The following is a 14,151-nucleotide window of genomic DNA, read 5'->3' as shown; positions in this document are numbered from 1 at the left end:
GGCCCCCTCTTCCTTGCTTTGTCCTTGGCTCTTTCTTCTCTCGGCCCTCCACGTGACCTAGAGGTCACGTCCATCCCCTGATGCCGATACCTCATTTGGGCTGAGGACCTGAGAATTAGCCCGGGGTCTTTAACCTTCTCCCCACATTCCTGACCGGAGGCAGAATTAAGAATTCCCAAGTGCAATCTTGCTTGTCCCGCCCAGAGGAGGACTTGTCTTCCTTCCCCAGGCTCGGTTCTCCTTGTGCAGTCCCCAACTTGGTGAGCAGACCCACCCCATCCATGGCCCGGGACTTCCGACCCCCCAGGTGCCCTCCCACCAGTGCTCCGGGGTTATACAACACACACCACCTGGGTAAGCAGGAAAAAACACCCAGAGGTCGTTTAAAACAAAATAAAAGGGAGGGGTGTGCTCGTCTCAAGGGTTTTGTTTCTTTAGAGGGAAAGCGGAGAGGTGGTTGTTTAAAGCAGAGATCTGGGAGCAGTCCCAGCTTAATTGGAAAACCGCATTCAGACTGACTGGAGAGGCCTCAGGAATGGCAAACAGCTTCTCCCTGCTCGGAGGAATTTTCTGGAAACCATAATGGCCGTTCTTCCCAACCACAGGCTGGTCTTTCTGGCAGAATTAGCGTGAGTATGTGGTCTGGGCGGCCAGGCTGGAGCCAGCCTGGATGCTTCCACAGTCTGGGCTTCTCCAGCACTGATGAACGGAAGCCGGGGTTCGGGGGTGTGTGTGTGTGGCGTCCAGGAGCTGAGGGTCACGGAAATTGCCCCACGGCGGGGAGCCCCGTGGGCTGCAGCTTGGCCGGGCCTCTCAGCAGCTCCCCGCTGCTGCAGGAGCCCAGGCCGACGAGAGAAAGGGGCCGGTGACTGCTGAGTGCTGTCCCGGGGTGGGCGCTTTGCAGTGTGTCCCAGTTAGTCCTAAGGGACATTCGGTTATGTTTTCCATTTGTCATAAGGAGAAACAGGCCAGGGTGGTGAGGAATGTGCCCAAGATGTCACAGAGGAAGTGCTGGGTCCAGCCAGGTCTGATTCCACACCCAGCCCTGGGCGCTGCCTGGCAGACCGCAGCCCTCTGATGGGGGAGGCAGGGCCCGAAGCCGGGCCTCAGAGGGCGGGCCGAGGCCCTGGGGTCCAGGGTGGGGCTGGACGCCGGGGGGATGGGGATGTCCTCTGCCGGCGTGGCTGCAATGGGTCTCCCCCCAGCGTGGTGCGGCCCCTCTTCCCTACCTGCTCTCAAGTAGTGGGCTGGTCCAGATCAAGGCTTGGCTGCTGAGGCCAGGAGTGGGGCAGGAAAGGAGGGTGTGGACCCATCCTCCATGAGGGTGGTGACACTGGTGGGAGGCGGGTGCCTGGTGGGGGCCTGGGAGGTTTGAGTCTGACTGGGTCTTTCTGGGAGCTCCAACAGCGCTCTGCGGGTGCCTGGCTGGGGGGAGTCACCCCTTCTGGATATATCATAGAGATGCAGCCGTGGGAGGGAGGGTGAGGCTTTATGAACCAGCGGTCAGGTGCTTATTGAAATATCAGAGATATTGGGTGTGCCCGAGGCACTTACATTTTTTACTTATTTGTGTAATTGTTTTACTTAAGCAATGACTACTTACTTACAAGGTGCAAAAATCATGTACAAGCAAGAGCAAGGTTTGCACGAAATGTGAGCTGGGTAATTAAAAAAAAAAACCTTTTTTGTGTGTCTCTATAAGATAAAGACCATTTATTTATTTATTTGGGAGGAAGATGGGGGTGAGGGGCAGAGGGAGAGAGACTTTTTCTTTTTTAAGTATTTATTTATTTGACAGAGCGAGAGATAGCCAGAGAGGGAACACAAGCAGGGGGACTGGGAGAGGGAGAAGCAGGCTTCCCGCGGAGCAGGGAGCCCGATGCGGGGCTCGATCCCAGGACCCTGGGATCATGACCTGAGCCGAAGGCAGGTGCTTAACGACTGAGCCACCTGGCGCCCCGCGAGAGAGACTCTTAAGCCGGCTCCACGCCCAGCATGGAGTTCCACTCCAAACTCCATCTCACGACCCTGAGATCACGAACTGAGCCAAAACCAAGAGTCGGACACTTAACCGGCCGAGCCACCCCGGTGCCCCTGTGGTTAGGATTTTTAAAGGGGTCTTTACCTGGGGCGTCTGAGTGGCTCCATTGGTTAAGCATCTGATGGGGAGTCTGCTTCCTTCCTCTCTCTCTGCCCCTCCCCCTGCTTGTGCACTTTCTCTCTCTCTCAAATAAATAAATATATCTTTAAAAATAATAAAAAAACATAAAATTCATAACCACGATCTATGATCACAGCAGACAGGACTTCTGTGCTGCCATCCCACTGTTAAGTTACAGACAGCCGTGACTTTCCGTTTGACCCAGGAGGGATGCAGAGCCTTGAAAGGCAGCTTCCAGCAACACCTTCTAGTATCCTCACCAAGTGCCCCAACCTGGACTAAACCCTTTCCTTGTGTTAACTCCTTTACATGTCCCCACAAACCCATGACACAGGCACCAAGGTTGTACCCATTTCATAGGTGCGGAAACTGAGGCATGGAGAAGTGACTTACCCATGGTGGCACTGTGTGGGATTCCTAGCAGAGTGTGAGGTGAGGGAGGCTCGAGGCACCCAGAGAGCATGGTCCAGGTTGGATTTCCCAGGGCCATCACGGAGCCCTGGCAAGTGTCCAGCAAGGAGTTCCCCTGTCCTAGGGTTTTATAAAATGTGTATGAGGAAGACATTTTTATGTTCTTTCTTGAAAGAGTCCCCACATATGCGTATGCGTCAAGCTCCATAAATCCTGGATCCTCCCTTTCCAAGTTGGGAGACCAAGCTCAGCTGTTTCAAATTGGGAGCTGTTTCAAGTCGGGAGACCAAGCTCAGCAGCTTGCCCACTCCTTAGGCAAGAATCTAAGAAGCAGGGGCGCCTGGGTGGCTCAGTCGTTAAGCGTCTGCCTTCATCTCGGGTCATGGTCCCAGGGTCCTGGGATTGAGCCCCACATTGGGCTCCCTGCTCGGTGGGAACCTGCTTCTCCCTCTCCCAGTCCCCCTGCTTGTGTTCTCTCTCTCGATGTCTCTCTCTCTCTATCAGATAAATAAATAAAATCCTTCCTGAGCCCTTGACCTCGGGCGCCTGCCTCCACCTTGCCCTGGCGGGGCCAACCAGCTCTGATTCTGAGTTGCAGAGGGAGTCAGGTGTGCAGGCAGATGGCGATGGGGGGTGAGTCTGGCTCTCAGCGGTCTTTATTCTGTATCTCATGGTGGCCCCAGGCTCACGATATGCTACCGGGCTTTGTTTTCCCCATGCTTCTTCTCGATGTCAATAAGCCATTTGTTCATTTATTCCACAAGCATGTACCAGTGCTCACCAGGTGCCTGGCACCCAGCTGAGCGTGAAGGACAAGGTGGCGAGCAAGGGACATGTACTCCTGCCTTCAGGAGTTCATGCTCCGCAGGGGCAGGAGAACAGTGTGGCAAGTCCGGGAAGGGCAAGGAAGTATAGGAGCCTATGTGTTGGGGGGCTCTGACCCGCCTGGGGGGTGCGGTGGGCCTGGGTGATGCTCCTGACCCTCTGGAGCGTTTGCTGACCTGTTCTGCCCACCTTGGATTTGTAGGCTGGGCACGGAATGTCTGCCGCTGGATCCGGAGGTGGTGTTTCTTTTAATTCCTGGTGATCAGGTTGGCGGCCCAGACTTTGCCTCTGCCCTCTTAGGTCCCAGCCCCTGTGCTGGGGAAGAGATGAGGGCCTCAGTCCTCTGGCCCTGGTGCTGTCCCTTGCCCAGCTGGCCCCAGACTGCCCCAGTCGCTGCTGCCCCTGTCCTCCAGCCCCGGGCGGCGGTGGCTCAGCAATGGCTTGTGAGAGCAGCTTGCATTCTGGTTCCCTCAAAAAATCTGCCCTAAATTGCTTCTTAAAGTGTCTGTGACATTTCTCCTCCCACTAATCACTTAAAGATATGTTTTTCCCCACTTAGTCTATTTCCCCCAGCCCCCCAGCACCTCCCCTCTGGCAACCACCAGTTTGTGCTCTGTAGTTAGGAGTCTGTTTTTTGGTTTATCTCTCTTTTCCTTTGTTCATTTTTTTTAAGTTCCACATAAAAGTGAAATAATATGGTGTTTGTCTTTCCCTGCCTGACTTATTTCACTTAACATTGTACCCTTTAGGTCCATTCATGTTGTTGCAAATGGCAAGATTTCCTTTTTTATGGCTGAATCATATTCCATTGTGTATCTATACACCACATCTTCTTTATCCATTCACCAGTTGATGGACACTTGAGCTGCTTCCATATCTTGGCTATTGTAGATAATACTGCACTAAACGCAGGGGTGCGCCTATCTTTTCAAATTAGTATTTTTGTTTTTTTTGAGTAAATACCCAGTAGTGGAATTACTAGATCATACAGATTTCTGTTTTAATTTTTTGAGGAACCTCCATACTGCTTCCTACAGTGGCTGTGCCCGTCTGCATTCCCACCAACAGTGCACGAGGGCTCGTTTCTCCGCAGCCTCGCCAACACTTGTCTCTTGCGTTTTTTATTCTAGCCATTCTGACAGGTGTAAAGTGATATGTCATCGTGGCTTTAATTTGCATTTCCCTGACGATGATGATGTTGAGCACCTTTTCATGTGTCTGGTGGCCATCTGTATGTCTTCTTTGGAAAAATGTCTACTCAGGTCCTCTGCCATTTTTAAACTGGATTATTTGTTTTTTGGTGGTGTTGAGTTGTATGCATTCTTCATATATTCTGGATATTAACCCCTTATCAGATATGTCATTTGCAAATATCTTCTCCCATTCAGCAGGTTGCCTTTTTGTCTTGTTGATGGTTTCCTTCGCTGTGCACGTAAAGATATGTTTGAACAGAGAAGAGCTTGACCCATTTCCTGAAAGGCCCTTTATCCTTTGGGGATTGCCAGCAAACAGGAAGCTAGGGAGAACCTCTGAGCAGTAATTTACATCAAGGGACAGAGTGGGTGGCAGCCCAGGTGGGAACTCTGTCTCTTCTGTCACCATGGCCTGTAGCCCTTTTCCAGACCCACCAGATCACATGACAAGGTGGCAGCCATTTATCCAGAACGATGCCCTGCAGGGTGGTGGGGACTGGTTATTGAGCCCAAGAGCCAAGGAGCCTTCTCTGATGATGTGTTGTAAACTCCCACTACCCTTGGACTGGCTCATTGTTAAGCAGCCAAGACTTCTCATTCATTCATTCATTCATTCATTCATTCACCCATCCATCCATCCATCAAGCATTTACTCAACTGTACTGGGTGCCAGGGGCACCTCGAGCCCATAGGAAGATGGGAGGCTCCCTGGAGGCACAGATGGGCCAGCGGGGTTCTGCAGGAGGAGAGGAGCTGCCTAGGAGAGGAAGCTCAGTGGTGGTGGCCAGTGTGTTCAAGACCCAAGGCCTAAGAGCTGCCCTCGTGGTGGCTGGGCGAGGGCCGGGCAGGTGTAAGCTTTGGCAGGGCCATGTGGTTGGAGGGTGACGGGTGTGAGTGGGAGCCCCATGTTGTGACATGAACGAAGGGTTTCTGAGTCTGGGTTCTGCAGGCTTGGTGGCTGGCTGCAGGGGTGAGGGGAGCAGAGACCTTGAAGGGGACCCCCATATCTGGTTTGAGCAGAGCACAGGGGCCATTCTGGAGGAAAGGGAGCCAACCGACTGATCCAGAGAAAACGTGCTTGTCCAGGTGAGCATCTTTTCAAGGGCTGTCCTCTACAACAGCCTGGAATGAGGTGGGCTATTTGGTGAGGAGACAGGCCTCCTGCAAGGCGGTGGGCGTGGGGAGGAGCAGGACAGGGAGCAGGTGTCCTTCGCACTGTGCGATTCCTTTTGTTTCTGGCTCCGATGCCCTCGGCGCTGGCCTTCCCGCCGGGTTTGTGGACACATAAATCATTAGATTTAATTAGTTGATCACACAGTCCCCTCGCAGATGCTAGAACCCTGGTGAAGTCCAGCCCGGTTGTTGGACGAAGAGGGAAATGTGGTGGGATCTGTGGCAGCAGGGAGCTGGGATCACATCGACCCGCTTGCTGAAGCAAGATCCCGTGGGTGCGGATGACTTTGCTCCCACCGGCAGTTTGGAGGATAGCAGTCAGGGCCCCTGTGGTCGTCCACGCCACGAGATGCGGTGAGCACGGAGGAGAGGACTTGCACGGGATCAGGATACCTGGGTTCTTGGTCTGCTCTGCCTCCCACCGGTTCTGTGACTTGAGTTGACTTTTCCACACCATCTTCTCATCAGTCAACTGGGACACAGTGATGGGCTGGATTGTCCCCCAGAATCCACACGTGGAAGCCCTAATTCCCAGTGCCTCAGGATATTTGGGGACAAGCACCTTGATCTTGGACTTCCAGCCTCCAGAACGGGGGAGAAAAGAAGGATCTGCTGTTGAAGCCCTTGCGTCTGTGGTGCTTCCCAGTGAGCCGACCAACATGGACCCTACTGGGCAGTTCGGGGTGGTGGGAGGGCCCCGCCAGGGACGGCGAGCAAAAGTGCCGGGGAGACCAGAAGGCCATGGGCACGCCTCTTTCTTTCCCTTGTGTTCCATTAAGGAGAGAATCTCCTTGGAAAAGATATGTCTTTAGTGCCTCTGTCTGCTAACACTTGCAAGTCTCCCTTTTTAAAAGGGAGGCGAAATTCTCATGCCATAAAATCAACTGTTAATTGTTTGAAAGCGGATACTTCTGTGGCGTTCAGTGTGTCCACGGTGGTGTGCAGCCAGCGTGTCTGTCCAGCTCCGGGACACCGTCATCAGCCCGGAGGGAGCACCCATGCCCATTGCTCATCACTCCATTCAGGCCTGGCCCTGTCCCTTCCCCCCGCCCCCCCGTTCCCCTACCATCCCTCCTGCCCCCTACTGCCACCCCCTCCCCCCCCCCCCACTCCCCCCACCGCCCCCCTCCCCCCCTCTCCCCCCCCCGCCCCCCCCCCACTGTCCCTAGTTTGCTTTGTCTCTACGGAGTTACTTATTCACGATATTTCATAGAAATGCAATTACATTATCTTTGAACTTTTACCTAGAATAATGTTTTCAAGGTTCATCCACGCTGTGGTGTATGTCAGCGCTTCATTCCTTTTTACGGCTGAAAATATCCCATTGTGCAGACGGACCACATTTTGCTTATTCTTTCTTCTGTCGATGGACGATTGGGCTGTTTCCACCTTTTGGCTACATGAACAGAGCTGCTGTGAACACAGGGCACAGTAATTGTTTGGAAATCAATTTTTAATTCTCTTGGGCACATACCTAAGAGTGGAATTCCTGGGTTATATAGTAATTCTATGGTTAAATTTTTGAAGACTGGACATCTCTCTTTTTAATCAAACGGGAGCACGCTTCAGGATGCATCAAACCTTCAGCCAGTAGGAGCGCTCAGCTAGGCTTCGACGACCTTGATTTTTTTTTTAAGATCTTATTTATTTATTTGACAGAGAGAGACACAGTGAGAGAGGGAACACAAGCAGGGGGAGTGGGAGAGGGAGAAGCAGGCTTCCCGCCGAGCAGGGAGCCCGATGCGGGGCTCGATCCCAGGACCCCGGGACCATGACCTGAGCCGAAGGCAGACGCCCGACCGACTGAGCCACGCAGGCACCCCGATGGCCTTGATTTTTAATGGTACTGATGTTTACAGGATCAGAACATCATACTGAATTTTCATATTGTAGTAGTGACATAAACTTTTCTTTTAAATTAAGTGTTACTTTGAACAGTGATTGGCAAGCCCCAGAAGGTGAGCCCCACACAGGTGGGTCATGCTGTCTGCTTTGTCCACACTCTGCCTCCAGCCCTGGCACATGTTAGACCCTCCATGGGAGTGTGTCTGATGGATGAGTGGACATACCTGCACAGGTTCACTGTTCTACCCGACAGTACAGGCGGGGGGGGGGGGCATAAATCCGGCAGAAACGATGAAGGTGCAGAGCAATGTCTGTGAAGCCTGGCACAGTAGCCACGAGAAAATGCCAAGGTTGGGACCCAGCCTCCCAAACTCATCTGCTCAGATTCTGGACACCTTCTGAGCCTTTCTGAGCCTTAGTTTCTTCATCTGAACAATGGGTTGCTGAGAGAATGGATTGCATTGAGGCGCGCGACATACCTGAGCAAGTTTAGCTGCCGTCACTGATCATGCACGGCACCTGCAGGGCGGACCCCACGATGGACTGCAGCAAGAAGGGCTGGGGAGGCCCCGCCATGCAGCCTGGACAGGGGAGGCTGGAAGCCGGGTCCGCAGAGGGCAGGGCTGGCCCCAGGCCGCCCTGGGTGTGGTCGGGTGCTCCCCACGGCACAGGGGAAGTGACATCATAGCAACAGCATCTTGTATTTGGCCGGGGCTGGATGCTTTCCAAAAGTGTTTTCACCTCCCTGTTTTCCACCCAAGCTGCCCCCAGCCTGACAGGCGGGCAAAGACAAAAATTGATTCCCCTTTCTAGAGGAGAAAGCCTGAGCCAGAGCTAAGTGAAGGGGCTCCCTGAAGTTCACATAGCTGGTCAGCTCGAGAGCAGGGATGAGTGAGCTGGGAATTGTCTTGGCTTCGCGCACCCACATCCAACATCCCCTGTCTCTCCTGTGGCTTCCAAACCTGCTGGCTCAGCAGTCTGGCCCAGGCCCGGCCTGGGGATCTGTATTTTAGGTGCCACCGTGACATCTCACGCTGCCTCATTTTGCAGAGCTCTTGCTTGGATCCTGAAGCACCTGCGAAGTAGACACATTTGTCCGGATCTTGAGAAGACAGAACCATCCACCCCCAGTGGAGAACAACTCGGGAGGAGGGTGGAGGTGGGATTCGAGCCAGGGGCAGAATGCTGTATGATCCTTGCATGAAGACGGAGGTCCCTCCTCATATGCCGTGGCCCTAAGCCACCTCACTCCCTTCTGCCTAGGACGCTGGATTCCAGACAGTGCGCATTCCTCTGCGTGTCCCCACGCCATCGAGCTGGGCCCCTGCTCCCCGTCCCACAGACGCCGACCTCTCTGGCTGCCCCCAGTGTGGGCTGAGTTAAAGGGGCACAGATAATGGGGCTCAGCTGGGGATCTAGGCTTGTGTCCACAGGGAGTGGGGGAAAGCCGGCCCCTCCCAAGCCCAGCACCAGCAACTTTGACATGAGGTGCTGAATGTCCTGTGTGGGCCTGGAGCGCCCCAGGGAGCAGCAGTCTTTGGAATGACAGGGAATTCATTACCCCTTCCATCACTGGGCGCCTCCCCCAGTTCCTTTCTCTCGAAAAGATCCTGCCAGCCTTGCTGTTTATTTACGTGGTAATTTATTTTTCCTGCTGCTGGTCTGGGTGTTCCTTGGAAGTTTCCCCAGGAGCAACTTAACCAACTACCCTTCAGGAGGGTCCCCCCACCTCTCAACCCTCACACACCCCATCGGGGCCCCAAACCCCCTCTCTGCAGGCCACCACCTGACACCCCACACTACTTGATGTGACAGCCCTCTGGCCAGCCTCGTTTAGGTTTTGGAGGTGTCCCTATATCCATTGTTGGGCCGCTCACGACCACCAGCTTCCCCTAACAGGCAGCCACTTTCCAAGGCCCCTCTGCTAACTTCAGCGGGGTGAGGAAGAGGAAGCTGCCTGTGTGCATAGAAGGTTCTCCTACGTGTCTGTGCTAGGACGCCAGCTGCATACCCCTGGGTGCGGGGACAGGACGCGGAGAGCACGAAGGAGAATGGGATCCCTGGACCTCCAGGAGCTTGAACGGAACGGGCAGCTGTGTTGGCACCCAGCTGGGTGGTGGGGCCGGGGGACGTGCAACCACGCTCTGCGTCTGTGGCTTCCCACACAAGCCAAGTGCAAGGTGGGCCACCAGCTAGCCCGGAGACCTGGGCTGAACCCTTCCTTCTCTGGGCCTCAGTTTACTCACCTGGGAAAGAAGGGGCTGGCTTCCATCCCTGCTCCCAATCTCAGGAGCCCCAGAGACCGTGGATCTCATACCACTCGGCAGGTAGATGTTCCCTTCTGTTTAGAGTTTATTGGTGCTGCCTTGGAAATGAAGCCAAGGTCACCTTCCCAGGTGGAGTCCTGGGTGGGTACATTGTTCAGGGCCGCAGGCTGTGCCCGCCCCCAGGTCACCACTGTTTTCAAACGTAGGTTTTATTGTTATTCAAGTATGGTGGGCCAGCAGACCAGGGGTCAACTGCCATTGGAAGGATTGTGACTCATAGATCCCAAGAGGAGGGGGCATGCCCTGCCCTGCAGGGCCCCCGGGGAAGCGCCAGGGTCGGTCACGGTCACGGGGCAGAGGGACAGAGGGGAAGGCAGGATCCAGAGGCTGGGCTGTGGTTTTCACGGGAAAGAATGGGCTCGGGATTGGCGAGTTGGAGTCATGTCAGTGGACTCCGGCGTGTGCCCCGGAGCAGGTTGTTGTCTGGTCCCTGGCCCTGGGGTGATTAGGACGGGGGAATATTGGCCCCGAGTGCAAAGAGGATGGTTGGGGTGCAGGCTCTGGGTCGGTCTGTACACAAAAGATGGGCTCCCTGGGAGCAGAGTGGTCTGCTCTCTCTGGGAGGCTGCCAGCCCCTGGAGGGGCCCCGGGCGCCAGCGCACCGGGAATATAGAACAGCGCAGAGTTAATACGGGCACCTAACAAAATGTGTGCTGCATGTAATTTGTCATTTTTAAAAAATTAATCGACTTTATTTTTTAGAGCAGTTTTAGAAAGATTGAGCAGAAAATACAGAGTTCCCGCATACCCTCCATTTCCAGCGCACGCACACGCGCACACATACACAGGGTTTCTCCTATTATCAACATCTTACACGAGGGTGGCACATTTGTGATAATTGAACCAGTGTTGATACATTATGATTAGTCAAGCATCCACAGTTTACATTAGGGTTATCTTGGTGCTGTGCATTCATGGGCTCGGACAAATGTATAATGACATGCATTTGCCACCATGGTGTCATAGAGAGTAGTTTCACTGCCCTAAAAACCCTCTGTGTGCCTCCCATGCCTCCCTTCCCCCCAGCCCCCAGCAGCCGCTGATCTCGTCACTGTCTCCGCAGCTCTGCCTTTTCCAGAACATCATACAACTGGAATCATACAGCCTTTTCAGACTGACTTCTTCCCTTAGTGATGTGCATTTAAGGTTCCTCCGTGGCTTTTCATGGCTCGGTAGCTCATTTCTTTTTTTTTCCCCGATAGCTCATTTCTTTATAAGCACTGAATAATATTCCATTGTCTGGATGGACCACAATTTAAATATGATGTTTTATCCATTACTATGATCTTGAAGGAAGGCAGTGGGCTCCGTTGTAAGGGCCGGGCTCACAGATGCGCGGAGACAGGCCCGGGGCGGGGGGTACAAGGCGGTGAGGATCTCCGTGCTCCCACGGAGGCCGGAGTGACTCTGGGCTTCGGGGTCCGGGCCGTTGTTGGAGTTCTCCTCCTCACGGGACTCGCGTAGACAGCCGGCTGTGCCCCGCTCTTTCTCAGGGAAGCCTTCCAGGACCGGCCGGCACCTCCTCCCGCCACAGACCTGCAGGCAGGAGAATCAAGGAGGGGCAAGGGGATTCCCAGGTTGGCCAGTCGGCTTCAAGTGTGAACACGGTCCACACGCTTACCTAATGACCTGTCGACAGCTTCGAGAAGTTAACCGCCCGAGAGAGAGGTGCTGCTGGGCCAGAGGGTCCGGGTCTCCCCGAGGCCCTGCCCACGGAACGCGGCCTCCCCTGGCAGCCGGGCCGGGCCTGCGGAGCTCCCTGGCTGGGACAGCAGGCTGTGGGCCGTGGCGAGCTGGGTGGGCTCCGTGGGCTCTGGCCCTCCTCAGAGTCCCTTCCTTTACTTTCCAGACTGGAATGAGGTCCACCCAGCGCCTGGGACGCGTTTTGCTGCCCTGAGGCAGGCTCCTGGCTGAGACAATCCCAGACAGGGCGTCTGCCCTCTCCTTTCCCCTCGGCCAAGGCCCTGGCTGGCGGCCTGGCGAGCCCAAAACGTGTGCGTGTGTGCGCGTGTGCGTGTGTGTGCCTGAGTGTGTGTGATGTATGTGTGCGAAGAGGCTGCAGGTGCTGTGGACAGCCCCCGGGACCCAGAGATCTACGGGGGAGTCCATAGGTCCGGCAAGGGCCGACGGGAGGGGGGTGCCCAGGCCTGGCCGCCCCTCCCCAATTTTCTGTCCCTCCCTCTTGCAGTTTCTGAGGTGGCCCCAGCGCCTGGAGTCTCAAACTGCTCAAGGCCATGAGAAGGCCACCGTGGAACAGTGACAATGAGTCAGAGGAAAAGAGCGCCCCTCTCATCTTGCCCGTGACACTCAGATCCAGTGTAGAAATCACCCCTCGGCCAGCCTGGTTTGCACCGGACACCTCGGTGTCCTGGTTCCTCACACCCTCTCCTGGAGGCCACCCGGCGGCTGGCTGCCCTGCTGGGCGAGCGCACAGAAAGAAGCAGGTGGACATGCTCTAAGGCCAGGAGTGAGGTTAGTCCTGGTACCTCTCCTTCCAAACCTGACTCACAGTCCTCCTCTTCTAGGCAGCCCTGACTCCGTGCAGACCTGAGCCTTCCTTTCCCTGACCCCCTCGGCCGGCAAGAGGGGGCTCCACCCACCTGTCTGTCATGCTCTCTAGTGTTCTCCTGGGACGTCCCTGCCCAGGTGCCGTAGGCCGACCTTGTCCTTGAGGAAGGAGGGCGGGGAGCCCATGAAGGTGGCTGACACCTGCCTCCAAGGCCCCGTTCCCTGAGGGCAGAGTGCTGCGGCAGGACGCACACTCAGCAGACAGCCCGCGGACTAATGCACCTTCTGTTTCCCCACTGGTCCAAACAGAAGAAACGAGGGGCCTGGACCAGGTACCCAAGGTGCTTCCCATGTGCCTGTCCCTGCGACCTTGTACTCCTGTGACCTCCAGCCCCATGCCCTGCATCCTCTGAGCTCTCCCTGATGGGCCTGGAACCAGAGAGGGGGCCAAGGACAGGCATGTGGGAGGGAGCTATTTGCCCAGACCTTTGAGAGGCCTCTGGGAGTGAGGGCAGGTCCAGGCCGCCCAGCGCTGGCGGGGAGAAGCCGCTTGCCCCAGGGACCCGGCTCTGGGCTGGTGCGGCCTGACCTCCACGCTGAGGGCCACAGCGGCTCAGCGAGGTCGGCGTCTGTCCCGGCACCCTGTCTGACGCCTGCCCCCTCCCTGACTCGGGCTCATGTCTCCTCCAGCAGAGTCGCGAGGTGGAGAGGAGATGGGCCAGCGACCACAGTGTGAAGACAACAGGAAGCGCGTGAGCATCTCTCAGGAGGCCTCGGGAGGGAGGGAGGGGCCTTTCAGATTGACTGACGGCCCATTTTACCCTCTGGTCAAACTAGCGTGGTGGAGAAGACCCAAGGCTGGCACTCAGAACCCCGAGAATCTTCTGCCACTGCCTTGCTGTGTGTCTTAGGGCAAGTTGCTTACCGTCTCTGAGCTCATCAGTGAATGGAGACAGGGGGCCTAGAGGGCTGGCAAGTGTAACCCTTCTTCCCAGGGAGGGGAGTCCTTTCCAGGGGGATGTGGGCAGCCCCAGAAGGAAACTTGTCCCTTCGACTTTAGTGCGTGTCCTGAGGAATGCATGTCTGAAGGGGGGGACCCGTGGGTGGAGGTGGGGAGGGATCGCACCCAGCCCAGCATGGGTGCAACGGCACCTGAGGATTTGGAGGGAGAAGCTGGGGGGTGGACCGGGCCAGAGCAGAGGCCTCGCGTCAGCCCTGCTTGGTGGCAGGCTGAATCGCTGCTTAGTGGGTGGGGCTGGCAGTCAGCATCGACTCAAGTCACCTGCCAGTTACCATTTGCTGTGGGTAGAGTCCTACTGTTCACTATTTAGTAAGCTGTAAATAAAAATGGTAATATCTTCATCATTGACCCCTTACTGTGTCGGGCAGCACGCCGATCGCTGAATGTGGGCTCTCCCACTCACCCTTCCTGGTAACCCAAGGAGGCAGTATTGACATTAGTGTCAGTCCATAGACTGAAGACCATGGGGCACAGAGAGGTTAAGTAACTTGCCTGAAGTCACACAGCTACTAAGTGGCGGAGCGGAATTTGAACCCAGGCCTATCAGAGCTGTAGTTCTGGCTTTAGTGGGCAACACTGGTTTTTAATAATAACAGTGAACAGCCTGGAGGACACGGGGCCTCTGCCCTTCCTGACCTGCTCCAAGGACTTCTCAGGGGACCGCTCGGTCTCTATGTGTCCTGCAGC

General features: G+C 55.5%; 1 long non-coding RNA gene across 2 annotated transcripts; it reads left to right on the top strand.

Moving 5' to 3' along the window:
- The first annotated feature begins 510 nt into the window (after positions 1-510).
- On the top strand, positions 511-13,197 carry LOC116647821. Of its 2 annotated transcripts, none has more exons than XR_004302402.1 (3): positions 511-629; positions 12,124-12,407; positions 13,137-13,197. It is a non-coding gene; the product is annotated as an uncharacterized LOC116647821 (long non-coding RNA). The 2 variants fall into 2 exon arrangements; XR_004302401.1 differs by having other exon boundaries at positions 13,134-13,196.
- Positions 13,198-14,151: the final 954 nt, after the last annotated feature.

Source organism: Phoca vitulina, unplaced genomic scaffold (genome assembly GCF_004348235.1).
Source record: "Phoca vitulina isolate PV1807 unplaced genomic scaffold, GSC_HSeal_1.0 scaffold41, whole genome shotgun sequence".
Taxonomy (NCBI): Eukaryota; Metazoa; Chordata; class Mammalia; order Carnivora; family Phocidae; genus Phoca; species Phoca vitulina.
Note: the sequence above shows the minus strand (reverse complement) of the source record. Positions and strands in the feature narration are given on the sequence as shown.